At 34.7% G+C, this 16,660-nt stretch overlaps 1 long non-coding RNA gene across 1 annotated transcript in view; it reads left to right on the plus strand.

Moving 5' to 3' along the window:
* Positions 1-16,660, plus strand: part of LOC110344320 (uncharacterized) — a 171,818-nt gene that overhangs the window by 129,652 nt on the left and 25,506 nt on the right. The window contains exon 2 of the long non-coding RNA XR_015451651.1: positions 16,495-16,614. This is a non-coding gene — a long non-coding RNA (uncharacterized LOC110344320). The remainder of the gene's footprint in view (positions 1-16,494; positions 16,615-16,660) is intronic.

The raw sequence follows: 16,660 nt of genomic DNA on the forward strand, positions 1-16,660 counted from the left end.
CATTTAAGACTGCAAAAAGTCAATGAAATGACTAGAAATCCAAAATTTTGGAAATCTCCCAATACTGAGAACAAAAAGACAAACTGAATATGTGAAAAACAGATATGAGAGTTATAGGAAATCAATCCTGTTCAATATCCAAAAAGAGATAACCAAAAAAATAAAAAATGCAAAAGAAGACTTTGTCATAGGTCAGCTTCTTTGAGACTCTGAGACTCTAAAATTTGCAGGCAGGATGTTTATAGGGAGTACTTAGGGGAGACCACCTTTGAAAGAGATGAAAGAAGCAGGCCAAGACAGAGAGAGTAGGTGAACTGTACAGGGGATGCAGATATGATGACAACCTTGTGGGTTCTGCAGTTGGCATGACCTTAAGAATTGTTCTGAGGCAAGGTCTGGGTATTTAAAACTCCTTATTAACGTGTTATTGGATGCAGGCTGAAAATGGAGGACAACTTTGGGGAAGGCAGTGAGAACAATTGCTGACCTCCGACTTAACTGTGAGCCTTAGCACCAATCTGCTGTGGCACATGAAGGAACACCTCAGTCCTTGTGGAGATTCTAAGTTACAAGCTGCCACATCTCCTAAAGGCCTAAAGATTAAAATCAAAGTCTCCTAGAAATAGAACAAAAAGCCAAAGGCAAAGATAGAACACAATAAAAACAAACAAAAACATTAATAAGAAATCAATTCAGGAGACCAGATTCAGGAGTTCCAGATAGAAATAAGAAAATGAAGATGAGAAAAATATTAAATAATAAGATAATCTCCCTAAACTGGGTGAATAGATACATATAGAGAACTTTATGTTCCAGGCAACCAAAATAGAGCCACACATAGCTATATTTAGCGGTGCAAAATAATTTTTTTAAAGGAAACATTTTAGGGGCCAGGGATTTAGCTCAGTGGTTCCACCACCTGCCCTGCAAGTGCAAGGACCCGAGTTCGATCCCTGGTACCAAAAAAAGGAAACATTTCAGTGAAGAAACACTGTATAGAGAATATCAGAGAAATTTAAAGGTAGACCTGAAAGGCCTGAGTTTTATAGGTGGTGGGTCTTATTTTTAGTTTTTTTTAATCAGAAGCTTAGATGAGGACATAAACCACATTTATGAAATTGTAGGATACAATATTTGAGGGAGTGATAGAAGATGATTTCAAAACCTTGGACTGGTAGTATAAAATCAGGAAATGTAACGATTCCAGGAAATAAAGATATAATGAATAGTAGAATATATCTACAATCAATCTATCAGTTTCTTACTAATAATCAAAGAATAATAAAGAAATGCAGATGCAATATTCAGAGTTTGAAAAAACTGTCTTTAAATTATAAAAATGTAATGATAGGATTATAGTGAAAGTTTATATATGTATACACTGGTGTGTTGACATTATCTTTTCTTTTTTTCAAAAGCAGTTGGCAAGTAATTTTAAGGGCCATACAAAATATGTTTTGACCAAAACATAACTGAAGTAAAAAAGAATAAAAATTATGTTTAAGAGTATATGTACCGCAGTTTTAACAATGACAAATCAAAATAATCAGATTATCCAACAACTACTTAAATCCACAGCCATTAAAAATTAAAATGCCCTTAGGAAATATACCAAAATGGAAAACACAAATTGTTTTTATTCCCATTATGACAACTGTGTGAAATATGTGTATGCCAATAAAAAGTGGGAGGGAATCCACATGAATGAATATAATTGGGTAGAATTATAAAGTTATGAGTAATAGCTTTTTTCTTCTTTGAACTATAAAAGTACAATGATACACTGAGAAAATACATTTAAATATATATTTTAAACTGATTACATATTACTAATGGGCTTATGATATAGGTAGATAGATATTCTTGGTTTTATTGTCATACCTGAGTTTTTCTTCTATCTCAGTTACATGTGAGGCCACATGTGAACTGGTCTCTGTGTTACTGCTGTAATTGTTATTTTTCAGTCTGTGAGTGTTCCTTACATATGTGTGCACGCATACATCCTCTCACACACACACACTCCTGAAACATGGGACCCAACCAGAAGGCTAATCCTGGGTTTCTATCAAGCGCTCACATGACAGGAAGCTAGAAATTGAGCCCTATTTGTTTAATATGCAGAATTAGTCTTCTATCAAAATATGTATATCTATCAAATATTTTTTTCAAATATACACTGCAACTCAGATTTAGTATCTTCACCTGTCTGTCCAAACACAAGGTTGGAGACAAAAAAATGACAGAAAGGTCTTTGTGCCTCTACCTTCACAATGGCACATCCTGCTTAGTGCAGCATGTTAACTCTTGCTTTCTCAGACTTGATTGCTGGGAAGCAACAGAATGAAATGGTACTATGTGAAAGGCTTGTAGTCAGGAAAGCATTTTGGAAGAATAATACAGTTTTTGAGACAATCTGAGATTAATGTGTACATTATGCAAATACAAACAATACCTGTGGTTCCAGTTTGTGGTGAAGAGACATATAGGAATCTGGAAAGGTCAGTCAAAAGCTCCAAGTATTATAACTGAAGTGGGAGGAAATACAAGAACTCACGTATATTTGAAGAGATCTATGTTATCTTGAGATAAGAGAAGAAAGAAGAAGGGAAAGCAAGACAAACCTTGCCTGGTATCAAATGGGGCAAATGCAGAACCTTGAAAGCCTTTTTCTGCCATGGTAAAAATCATTGTTTAGTGTGCTAACTTGGATTTCACTCCAAGATGCTGTTGTAACACACTGAACACAGGCAGCAACATGCTAAGAACAGCCAGCTTAACCTTTTATCATCTCTCTAGTTGTTGGAAATGTCTAGGTGAGATCCATGGGTCAATGCAGAAACTCTGTGAACTCTATTTACTCCCCAAGAATGAAAGATTTGTCTTCAGAATTGAGAAATGCCCTCTGACTCATATCCAGCTAGAGAAGCCAGCTTTTTCTTGGGGCCAAAAACATTTCAATCATTTTATTTCTGGAATTTATACCCAATACACTTTCCACTCTAGGCTATGGTTGGCCCCAGGAGTAGGTCTGAATTGGGTATGAAGCTATTATTACAATGCTTCCAGCCAAGACTAGAGAGAAAAATAACTTAAAAGTCTAGAGGGAAAAATTCATCCTTATAAAATTTCCAAGCTGATGCATTTTATATAGATAGGAAACCTATACATATGCATACTAAATACTAGACACACATAGCCAGTCATAAATCTAAAACAAAGCTAACTTTTACAGAAAGAGGTTATATACAAGGATGAATACATAGCTATTTATATATTTGATGTGATTATTTGTAGTAATAAACCTGATCATGTCTGGAATTGTCTAGTTGGGCCCCTCCATTCTTTTATTTGGACACAGAATGATTGAATTTTGTAGACCGGTATAATATGGTTGGTGCATAAAGACATTCAAAGCATGCCAAAGGAAAGAGCCAACCTACGCAGTGAGGTCTCAAACTTAACTATATCTAAAACCAGAAGTTTACATATTCCAGGACTAACAAGCAGATTGGCTCTAGTCATGTAAAAGTAAAACCCCAAAACAGAAAATTTGAATCCTTCAACATAAAGTAAAGGAATTTTGTCATTTTTGTTCTTACCACTGCTCTGTTCAGAAATTTATCAGTGTCATAAACCCTTAGTGAAGAAATCAGATATAACAGATGTAACACAGTCCAGTCATACCTACTTCTGTTTTTGAATATGTTTATACACTCATAAAATCATCAGATTCATATCATCCTATAAAGGGAAATAGAACATAAAGCCATCCAGCTGGTAATAAGCTCAAATACAACTCAGTTTTGGACCATGACTGATTACTTTCTTTTACTGGTACCTATACTCCAGTGTTGAGTGTCTAATTTCTCTGACTGTACAATCACCACAGAAGGCTGACGTATACTGATTTTAAATATACCCTTTTCTCTCTGACCTTCTGTCCACATTTAGCCATCAGCTGGTATGTCATTGTGGGCTGGGTACAAGGGTAAACACTATATTCAAGGTCATGGATATCTTTAGGAGAAAAAATATTTAGGAATTACATTTCCAAGTATTTTTAACTGTTTAAAATAAAGTTAATTCACCTAAAAAAGCATGCAACTAAATGATGCTCAAAGAACAAAGAACAGAAACATTTTCTAGGTGCTATGAATAATAATTGTATGGTAACCATTATCATTTATTGAGGAATTTAATAAAAGTACTGATGCTCAAGGGCAGTACATAAGTTGTCTGAGGTCACAAAGTTAATTAAGTTGTGAAACTGAATTTAAAACTACAGCTTTGCTTCAAAGCTCTCAACCATCACACTGTGTTACCGAAAAAAAAGCACTTTTTTCTTGAGAATCTGTAAGGTAAAAAAGATACAAAGTAAAAATTTTATTTTAAAAATTGTACCCATATTCTCAGACATAATTATTGATATTATTTTGAGGTAGCTCTCTTTAGTTCCCTTTTCTTTGCTTCATTGTGTTTTTGGCTTCATTGACTTTTTTTTCCCCAGAGCCTTACCCTGAGCTAGATCCCCAGCCCTTCTATCACTTTTTATTTTGAGACAGCGTCTTACTTAGTCACTAAGTTGCCCTAGTTGGTCTTGAGCTGTGATCTTCCTGCCTGCTGGGCTTACAGGTATGCCCCACTAGGCCTGGCTGGAGTCATCTTTAATTACTGTACTGTATTTTGGATCTCTCTAAGCTTATTCTCAATCAAGTAAAACAAGTCCCTATATTTAATAGCAGGAGAAATTTCATTGTCATTTACACTAAACCAAATGAGGACATCAAGCTTTCAACTCACTTGTTCAGCCTTTACTCCTACTCAGTCTGTCTCTTCTCTGGTTCTCCTGGAAAAGCACACCGCTGAATTCCTTTCTCTTCCTCACTCCAGTGCCCTAGCTGCGTGTTGTAGTAATAGAAGATTCTTCCCCTTGAATACATCTAAGAATTCTGTCTAAGTTTACCATGAGAGATAAATTGTTCAATAACCTGACATTTTAATAAAGCTGGACGACTGATCCCTTATTTAAACATGACCAGCCAGGAAATACAGCATTTACAAGTAACCTTAATGAGTTTCTTTATAATTATCCTAATAAACTATTAATACTAATTAAGAACACAAGCAATGGACATGAGTTTTCAGCCACTGGTTTAGTAACTAAATGGATCTGAATTTTGGTCATGGCTGTGACCTCTTTTAGCTGTGAAAAGTAACCTCTATAAGCCTCAAATTTTATCATCTAGAAAATAAGAATAAATAAAAAAATGGAAATTAATTTTCAGGGGTGTTATGGAACTAAATTATACAGTGCATACAAGGTACCAAGAAATAATTAGTGTTCAACAGAAGTTGGTTTCTTTATCCATTTAAAAATTATATTGTTAATTAAATTTACTGCCTATTTTAAAATAGTATAATGTATGGCAAGAGATATTAAATCACCATGAGGATGTAATGGCATTTTACTATATTTTAAAATAATTTAAGCTTTTCTTACTGCTAAAAGCAATTAGGCATATGTAACACTGCAGAATAAACTTGGCACTTTCAAGATTCATGGTAGCTGAATATGATAAAATGGCTAATTCAATATTCCATGCTTTAATTACAAAATTATTTTCATAGGAACTTAATATCATCAAATATAACTTTCAACCTCATGATCAGAGTTAATCAGCATTAATTTGCCCTAAGTACTCTCATAACGATATGCCTCTATCTACATATCAGCTCATTTCCTGATTACAGCCAAGAAACACAGTGAAGAAAGAAAAATGACAGGATCACATTAATTCTTCCCAGTGAGACACAGACCTATAGTCATAGAACACAGGAATTAAGCAATAAACAAATATAAGCAGCACTAGGTTAGTTTTTAAACAGGATTGGTTGACGGGAGGAGAAGATTGAAAAAAAGCAATTCAATGTTCTTGTTATACACAATGACCCAGGATTGGAAATCTATGAAAAATGAAGTGTCAGATCAGCAAATCCAGCTATTCTGCTGCTGTGTTTGTTTATGGGTTTGTCCTTTGATAACATTTAAAGGGTGACAATAGTTACTGAGAATGGACAAAGTAGGAAGGAATGTGGATTCAAGAGAGATAAAAGGGCAGCAAATCAAATAAAAAATATTAAATAACAAGTAGAGAGGGAAAGTCTATAAACATCTAAAACTTAGGCCTTGAATTTTTCTTTGGCAATCTTTGGCTATGGTGCCTTTGACTCACCTTCCCAGACTAAAAGCAGAAGAAATAATATCAAAACACTGTAAAACTAGAAAACAAGACCCTCCAGATGAGTCAGGAGGGATACCTTCACGCTTCCATCTGGAAGATGAGGAGATCAAAGTTTGTAGCCTAAGTGTAAAGCCCCAGGTTGCTCAGTTCCCCCAGGGAGATTCAGTGACACAAAGGAAAGGCTGGCAAGGCCTACATCATTCATCTCAAGGATCTTGCCCTTTTATGTTCCTAACTGACGTTCCCCTTTTGTGTTCTTTGTACTTGCAATGTCTTCAAAGGGATTTGCAGAGAGAGTGCTTCTGCAGCATGTTATGGATGAATGGTGCCTCGCATGAGGAGTTTAATTCTTTCCACGATTCTGGTTGCAAATAGAATTGGATGAAAACTGAATCATGATTAAGTTCAACATTGACCTTATGGGGAAATCTGCTTTGTTTCTCTTCCAATTTGTTTTAGGACCAGAATCGTGGAAAGAATTAAGTTCTTGAACTGCAGTACCACTGTACCAGTATCTAAGGGACAAGTGTGGTAATTAAGAGTGGAAGAAGTACCAGTGGCAAGAGCAGACTGGAGTAAAGGACAGATTCCTAGACTAAGCGGGTTGCTTTTTCTCCAGGAGAGAAAGGCCACTCTTTGGGCTGTAGTGGTAATCATGTGTGGGCAGAAGAGACCACAGATAAATGTGTCTTCTTCAGGGAAAATGAGGATCCACATTGTTCATTCTTAGGCACTGTCCAGCTGGGTCTATCCCTGTGAGTACCTGGCTCACAATGAAAGCTCAGCATTTGAGTGTAGATAATATTTAAGAAGAGAACATTTTATGTGTGACCAGAGCCTACAGTGAGCTTCAAGGTGCTTTATTCCAAAGACACTATATTTCAGCACCCAAGTCAAATTACCAACCAAAAATGAGGAAAATTAGGAAACAAATCCAAAGAAAATGACCTCCCAATGTCCCTGAAAACATCAAATACTTCAAAAGAAAAAAAAATCCTTGAAAGGATGTGGGAACTGTTTTTCACTTGGGAAAAGAACATATGTACTCAGGCTGAATATTAAAGATTCAGAGAAGAAAGAACCAAATTTTATTGTGTTGTTTCCCTGTTTGCACCTTCTTTAAATTCAGCAGAATTTAAAGTACTTTGAATTCAGTGGAAGAAAAATTTACTACATGTTAAACAGAAGCTCTTTTTACCATCATATTTTAAATTGCTTTGAATAGCTTCTCATGATTTTTAATTTTACCAATATGAAATTGGCAATCATTTATGACTTACCACACCTGAGACAAGATTTCTAGAGATACAAGCTAATTCAGATGTAAAGTAATTGCTCCTGAAATAAAAGTTTTCTGCCTAACCATGATGAGATTTATCTTGGCTCTTTCAGGGTCTTGCAAAACAAAAACAAAAACAAAAAACAAGAAAGGCCCCAAGAAGACTTGCTCCATTCAATTCTTAAGAAACCTAAAGCTCAAAAACAGTGCCATTCATAATCAGGAGATTTTTTCATGCACACAAGTACATTTATTTACAGATAACAGGAAGACTGTGTGAAATTTTGATTCACTTCACATATAAACAAATTACCTAAGAGCGGAATTTGTTGACTATAGACAGAAAGAGCAAGGACCCTTGATATACATCAGGTTGTGTTTGTTTTAAAAACTGACTAGTGTATGATAGAGAAGGAATAAGCAACTAAATATGACATTTTACTTCTGGCTAGCAATAGTCACCAAATCTTACTATAAAATTTACTGTCAGTAGGGGCCAGAGCTGGATAACTATAAATGAATGGCAAGCAGAGTCCTGTGGTTCTTCTTAGCCTCCAGACACAGCTTTCCCACAATAGGAGTTGCTAGTAGAAAGCTGAAACCTGCGCATGCCATCAAACAGACACAGAATGGTGGCAGCTTATTCATAAGCACAAGATATTAAAGCATTTTAGTCTTGAAAGAATTCCCCAAAAGTCAGTTTTCCTAAATATAGGAAATGTTCTATTTGTTCTTGCTCATAGATTTCTTTGGAGTCAGAGAGAATGGAGGGAAATTTGTTTCACTGCCTAAGACATTGTTCCTAGATTTGTGCCTACACACCTAAAAGATTTTGAAAAAGCACCATTTTCCATCACATTTTCATGAAGTCTGCAGCATTGTTAAATCATGCAAAACTGGGGATGGAATACAGGTAGCCCTGATGTAGAGCTGGTGTCCTGATTATCATGCATACCACTTTTACAACTTCACACAAATTATATAGATTTAAATTATCTACCATACCACCAGATCTATCCCTTATATAAGAATTTCCTTTACTGTATTAAAATATACATACATCAAAAGATGGTGGTAATATAAAATACAAAACAAAAAATTTAACTACCTCCATCTGCCAAATTGATCCTTAAACTCCAGGCTCTTAACTTGAGATTGAGATAGTATTTCGGAGTTTTGTGAACCCCAGAAATTATATGCAAAATTATGTGTCCATAACTTTATATTCTCAAAGTGGTTTAGGACTCTACAATGGTAAATAGCTTCTGTCTGAGTCACTCAGGAAATTTGGGAAAGAGGAGAGAAGGAGGTTGAGTGTTGCATAATATAAAGAGTCCTAGAAACTGTGCAGCTTCCATAGAGAAGTCAAGCAGCTGACACCCACTTCTTGGCAAGGATGTAGAGATGTTAGGAGAGCTCACACTTGCTAAGTGCTTACCAAATTACAGGAACTAAGCAGTATATATTTGCTAGCATGATCAACCTAGGCAGTCAGATCCCAGAACCTCCCCACTGACCCACTTTGGAACTGTTTCATGCTGACAAGGAGTTGAATGTGAATGAGGGGATAGGCAGTGGGGACTGATTTATCAGCTAATAATTATCACACAGATATGGGATCTTTGGTTTGAACATTGGCTAACCCTCCCCAGAGAGAGAGATGTGTGTTAATAATGATTCCAAAGTGGAATCATTATTAACCTGTATTAATCCGCCAAAATCTGATCAATATCTATCCTCAAGCCACTGGGTGATTAATAGCAGTAAGTTGGTCTCCATGTTACTAATATATATACTAATATATATTTCATTGTGATTGTCTTTGATTATTTTCTTCTTGCATCATTTAACTTTCCTTCTCTTTCCTTCTGTCATCAGTTGTATCATTAGGCACAAAATCTCCTTATATAGGCACCTCATAGTACTATAGAATTTCAATGACACAATTACCACACTGAAAAATCTTCATGTGGTTATTAAGGAATACATAGGTTTTCATTTCCAGTACAAATTTTAAGGAAAATGTAGTATTATAAAAAATTCAATTTTTTCTTGAGATAACTCTGCTCTAGCCTAAAGTTCTACAAATGGTTCCTACAGTTGTCCAGTGAGAAGTATTGGAATAGCTCCTCTCAGGAGTTTCAAAGATTTATTAGCTTCCATTCAGACTAGGTGACCTGGAGGTAGCATGTAACATGAAAGATGACATACAATTTCTATTCTCCTTCTTTCCTTTATTTCAAAAATATCTATATGAATATTCACATACTTTTAAAAATATGATATAATGGAGAAACATAGAGAAGCCTTCTATAATCCACATTACTGCTATGACCACCATTAGCATGTTAGTATATGCCTCTGTCTTATTGCCTACTTTTTAAATTTGGTAACACTTTGATACTTAATTTTGCATTTTGCTTTTATCTATTATTATTATAGTTTAAGTATTTTTCCATATTACTACATAACCTTCAAAGCTGTTATTTAAGGAACATAAAGTTACTATACCAGGTAAATGTGTCATAATTACGTGCTGAAGCTCCACTTGACACCACTTAGATTATTTCTATTTTTATAATATAAGCATTACATATGAGTACAGTATCTTCATCTATACATATTTTTCATGTATTAATTTGTCTTTATGATCCTAAAAATTAAAACATAGGATTGAAATAGAAAAACATTTTATCCTTCTTGATATTATTGGGAGATATTGGTTGCTGCAAAAAATTTGGGGTGAGTAAAAGCTTATGAGACTAGGATAAATTGTAGGAAAGCATGACACTACAGAGAGAAGAATTGTGTTTGATCCATTTAAAAATTCACAGTCAACTCATTATTACCATCAGAGTAGATAGCCATAGATTGAACCCACTGAAACCATGAGCCAAAAATGAACCTCTCCCCCTTTAAGTTGTGTCCGGGAGTTTTGTCCCAGCAACAGGAAAACTGACCCATTCTAGCATCATTAAACTTTTTCCTTCTCTTTACTTCTGTCATCAGTTGTATCATTAGGCACACAGGATGTTCACTCCTGTGGGTGTGTAAAAGCTGAATTGTGCTTAACTATTTTCTGCAATATGTTAAAGTTATAAATACTGCAAGAGGATTAAAATCTTACATAAGAACCCTAACTGATACAGAATACTAAATTGCTTTCCTGAAGTGTCCTACCAACTTACAATGCCTACAGAAATAAATGATGGTGAAACTCTTGTAATTTTCACAAAGATTATATAGTATCATGTTTTAAACCTTTGATAATTTAATGAAATATTTTGTTTTAATTTGTAAAGATTTCATAAATTGGCTGAACTTTTAACTGTATTGTTTCTGAAATACATGTTTACTGGTATTCTGCTCTTAATTTTTTTCTAGATGCACTGCCTTTTGAATCTACTTCTGCTCTGTCTCTCCCAAATTAAGGAGCCCATATTTCTACCTCTCAAGGGCCTTTCTGTTATCCATGGTGATGTTTACACTTTATTTACATTGTCACCTCCTCCCAGCATGAGTTTTCTCTCTAGTGTTTTATGTTTTACAAACTGCAGCATAACACTTGTGATACTCTATAAATAATAAATAAAGACAGTCCTATAATCCTCTGCGAGCTGCCTTTGATCAAGGGCAGCTTTCAACTGACTTTACATGAGTAGGCATAAAAAGGGAAAAGAAGGCACCTTCTCAGTTTGGCAGTTTATCTGCAATGATCAACCAAGTTCTGAGAGAGGTGTCAGAAAATATGTCCCATACCAGGTGACAGTGAAACTCCATGTTTTTTGGTGGACTCATAGATGGAACAAAGCTCTGCACATACAAGATTGCTGCTGTGAGATCTCTCTTAAGTGGGCTAATGAGTCAGAGGGTTCAGTACTCCTTGGTCTTGTCTTTTTATCAAGAAAATCTCAATTGTGTTGAGTTCTCTTACCTTAGTTACTCTAAGCAGAAAGAGAGCTGGAAAGTGGTTAGATTTTACATTAACTTTTCCACAATAGTGTTTGGTCTTAATTATATGATGTTACAGGTTAAATTAGCTTGATTATGGTCATCATTTCACAATGTAAATGTCTACCAAAATAGCACCTTGCACGTATTAAATATACAAAATTTTTATTTGCCAAGTATGCTTCAATAAAGCCGAGGGGAAAAAAAATAAAACTTTAACCCATTTTTTTCTACCAATTTATAAGGGAAGAAAATATCAGCTTAATGTCATGGCCAACTGCTAAAGCAATCAGTGGAAAAATAAGATACAGAAGAGAAAGAGAGAGAACAGTATAAAGAACAAAAGAGGAAAGGTAAAAAAGTAGCAAAGAAATGAAGTAGATATAACAGAATGAAAGAATACTGCTGAAGAGGGAAAAGGAGAGATAAACTCTAGTAAAGAACAGGACTCATGTGAGGAGAGACACTCAGGCATCCCGAAAGTGAGTATATGTTGTCTTGCCCATCTAGCTCAATGCTGCATTTCTGCCTTTATGAACATTTGTACTTTTCCAAAACTTTTTTGGAATATTTATCTATTGTAATATTAAGGAATATTGTAATGATACACAAAAATAGAATAATATTTTTTAAATCCTGAAGTATCCATCCAACCCCAACAGTTATCAAGGTATGGTCTTATCTGGGTTCATTTTCACATTTATTGACTTCCCACCTCCTGTATTTTTTTATGTAATTCTAGACATCACACAATATCAAAACTTTCAGTACAGAGTTTTAAAGCTATATATTTTAAAATATATAATCATGATATTATGCACATCTAATATGTCACACTAATTCCTAATAACACGAAAGCATTAGTTTTCAAATTTCCAATTATCTCATATATATCACTGATTAATTTTTTTATTTTAGTTTTTTAATTGTGGATTTTTTAGTTTACATCCATGTAAGCCCCACAGAGATTGGTATATCTTTTAAGTCTTTTTTAATCTGTAGATTATCTTCCTAGCCCATTATATAGAAACCATCTACAATAAACATATAAATAAACATGATGTTTACATTCATTTTAAGGAGTAGGTACATGTACATAACATATCTTAATTCCTTTTATTCCCCTTCCCCTTCCTACAGTTCGGATTTTACTTATATTCCCATCCAGTTAGTTAACATGCTGCTGTCTCCTTTGTATCTCATAGGTTGAAATGTGATCAAATTCAGGCTTGACGTTTTGGAGGAGTGTGAGAGTCGTCAAGGCTGTTTCAAGGTCACATTTTGTTGTCCCACTGAGACATATAAAATGTTTTGTTGCCTTTGTTGGGTTAACAACCCAATAAAGAATGAGGAATGTTCAATGGCTGTATAATTTATTAATTTAGTAGAGTTTACAAGTGGTAATAATCTAATTTTATAATCCATTCTTTATTAACTAAAAATGTCTGTAAAGAGAAACTTTCATCAATTTTTCAGTAATGTGATGGGACATTTCTAATAGAAATGGTACGATAAGTATTTTTTTTAATTTTTCATGTTTCAAAATAATGATTTGATTTGCTAACATCACCCAAACATGACCAATAAGAGTTTTTATGTGAACTTATAGATGTTACTATAATTGATATTTCAGTGATTTCTTTTTCTTATCCTTATTGATGCTTAGATTTTCCCGCCTTCAGTCAGAAGAAGCTTGTTCAAATGTCCTTCTCAGTCCTTTTAATATGATCTTAAAATCTTTGATGGTTTTTGTTTTGTTTTGTTTTTTGCTTTCTAGTAATGACAAGCTATATCGGGCTTATCTCACACATTTTCTGCCCCAAAATTGGAATATCAGTCAGTTCTGTAAGAAGTCCTTGTTTTTTGTAGTAGGAAATGGAATTTTAATACAATTGAAGTGGTAGGAATGTTATTAATACTGAGAAGTCACTGTTTCCAGCCTTCAATTAAAATATATAACGAAGCTGAGAGCAGTGGTGTATGCCTGTAATCACAGCTTCATTGGGGAGGCCAAACCAGGAGGATTTCAAGTTTGAGGGCAGCCTGGGAAACTTAGCAAAATTCTGACTCAAAAGCAACAAATAAATAAAAATGTGCTGGAGATGTAGCTCAGCACTTTCTGGACTAAGTTCCCAGTACCTAGGAGGAAAAACTATCATAAATGAATTCATCCTCATAATTCAGATTTTACATTAAACAGAGATTTACTCAACTTTTTTATTAGTTCATGTTTGTAGTACATTCATCTTAGGGAGTGGGTACATATGCTTAACATATTTTAATTCCTTTTATTCCCCATTCTCTTCCCTCCCTTCATCTCTAGATCCCCTCCCCCATTTTCATTTTTTTAGCTTATATTTGCAACATGTAATAAGTATATTCATAGTGAGTAATTCATACATGTACATGACAAATATTTTTATACCTTAAATCCATATGTTCTTCTACACTAAATAGTCTAATGTGAAAATGAGAGAATAATATGTAAGTACTCATTCATTTTTATCCCCAAATATATTAATCCCATACTCAGAATAACTACCCATTTTACCACCAAAAATACAATTACAATAATACTTCATTATTCAGTTGCTTTTTTTCTCAGGTTGCATACCAGTAGAATGTATGGTAAAATAATTGTGCTTCAAGGTCAGTTGGATTTGTGTTTCTTCATGTAGTTGGACCACCGAGTCGATATTTACTTTACATTTTAAGTGTTCCTTTTTCTAAAAAATAAGTTTTTCATAATTAGGCAAATTATATTAATGGTACCAAAGTTAAATCTATAAAACAAAGAATTCCAAAACGTCTAGCTGTTATCCGTGTCCCCTCAACTCTATTTCCTTTTTCTCTGTAAGTAACCTCTTTAAACATTTTATAGTTTATTCTTTTTTTTTGGTACCAGGGATCAAACTCGAGACCTTGTGCTTGCGAGGCAGGCGACAGAACCACTGAGCTAAATCCCTGGCCCTATAGTTTATTCTTTTTAAAAATGTTTACACTCCCTTTTTCATCAGAAGAACCATTCCACATAAATATTTCCTGTTTTTCCATATACAACAGTGTGTTATGAAGAGCACTTTATGGTAGTACATGGGTTTTTTCTAACTCTTTTCCAGACCTACAGAGCTCCGTTAGGTGGATGCACCACAATTTATTTGTCCAAACCCCTCACCCCCAACTAAAGGGACATTTGTGCTTTTTCCAGCCATGTTATTATAAACTATTCTACAATGGCTAGTTTTTGGTTGTACCTTATTTTATATTTTTGTCAGTATACCTTTGGAATAAAATTGTGTAAGTTTGGTTACTGGATGTCTTAGGCCATTCAGGATGCTATAAGAAAATACTGTAAGTGACTTTTAAACAACATATATTGTGTATCTCACCATTCTGAAGACTGGGAAGCCCATGATAATGATACCAGAAGATTTGGTGTCTGGTAGGAACCATTTTTAAGCTCACAGACAGCATCTTTTTGCTGTGTCCTTACATAGTGAAAGGGATGAACAAGTTCTCTCGGGCCTCTTTTATAAGGGTATTAATAACAGTTAATGAGGGCTCCACCTAATCATGTGCCAAAGGTCCCACCTCTTGATACCATCACCTTGCCAGTAAAGGTTAGGAATTTTACGGGCACATAAACATTAATACCATGGCACTGGGCTGTAATAAGAATACTTTTTCTATTTCTGGTTGTATAGATATCATTCATGTTTCCCTCTAATAGTTGTATTTATTTTTTAAATCTGAATTTGCAGGTCTTTTTGGAGTTTTTCCTTGTTAACAATGTGATACGTGACTCTGTATTCATCTTTTTCCATGTATATCCCATTTTCCTAACTTTTTCATCATATGTTCTATTTTTTTCTTCTTAATATTTTTGGCATTTGGAGAAGTTTGTGTTTTTGTTCCAATGATAACCTTTATACTATATTTTTGTTCACTACCTTTTACCATCTTTTTCAGATATTGTCTAATGATTTCCCCACAATTAATAATATTGAGATTGCTGCAGAATTTTTGTGTAGGGGGATGGGACACCAAGGCCTTCTTCTCAGGAAGCAGTTTTATTCGTGTCAGTGCTGACTCAGTGAATCTGTATCCAAAGGCTGAGTGTTGAACGTGGTGTAGTTGCACCCTTTTATACAATTTTTGTGTCTTTGTCTCCCTTACATGGGCATACACTAACTTTTCATAGTCCGGTTGGGTATACATTAACATTCTACAGTCTGGTTGGATATGACGTATGTTATAGAGTTACAGCAGAATTACACATGCTACACAGAGGTTTATGTGGCTACATTGTAAAAAGTCCTGCCCCACAACAAATGGGGAGGGGCCCTATCACAAGATCAGGTGCAATTCCTTCTTCTTATTACACAGCATTCTCTTTTGTTCTTAAAGATGAAGCAATCAGCAATCTTATTCTACTCCTCTTATGCTCTTCCCAGCCCTCCCTGCTCCTTAATTGTTCTTTTCCTACATTGTATGTTGTAGTGGCTATATCCACATTTATAGGGGAATCTGGAGAGATTTTTTAAAATATTTTGAATGATATTCAAAATTTATGCTGCTCCCACTTCCATCTTCCCAGGATTTTCCTATTTATTCCTTTTTTGACTAGTTTAACTCTTCTCTAACTCATTGGCCCCAAAGGGCTAAGTTTTGAAAAATTGTGAAGTTGTTTTGGTTATTATAGTTACTAAGGAATCCTAAAGTCATTTGGTGGGTTGAGGCTAGCAGTGTTAGATACTTATAAGGCATAGAACAGTACATTTGTAGTTTATATTTTCAGAGATTCTTCATTAGTACATCCTACTGTAATTTTCTAGATGAGTCATTCTCCCATATTTACATATTGAAATATACATTATCAAAAATTAAGGTAAGTTAATTGTGTTTATTCCTCTTTTTAGTTCTGTATTAGGGCACATTGCTGTTTTTTTAAATTATGGGTGAAATCTCATTTCAGGATAGTAAAGTAAATATTACAAAACATGTGTTCTTAAAATATTTCAGGCAATAAGTCTGGCAGGACTGAGAACTAGGAATCTGGATGATCTCTGAATCTAAATAACAAGGAAAGAAGGGTTACCTCTGGACCACAGCAGCCACATCCACAAAGGTGTAAACCCAAAGGTGAGGGCTACATAAAACCCTAAGAGTAAGTTCCTTGTCTCTATTC

This window comes from Heterocephalus glaber, unplaced genomic scaffold, assembly GCF_053883595.1.
Source record: "Heterocephalus glaber isolate CG9 unplaced genomic scaffold, H.glaber_assembly_v1.0 deba00001429, whole genome shotgun sequence".
Taxonomy (NCBI): domain Eukaryota; kingdom Metazoa; phylum Chordata; class Mammalia; order Rodentia; family Bathyergidae; genus Heterocephalus; species Heterocephalus glaber.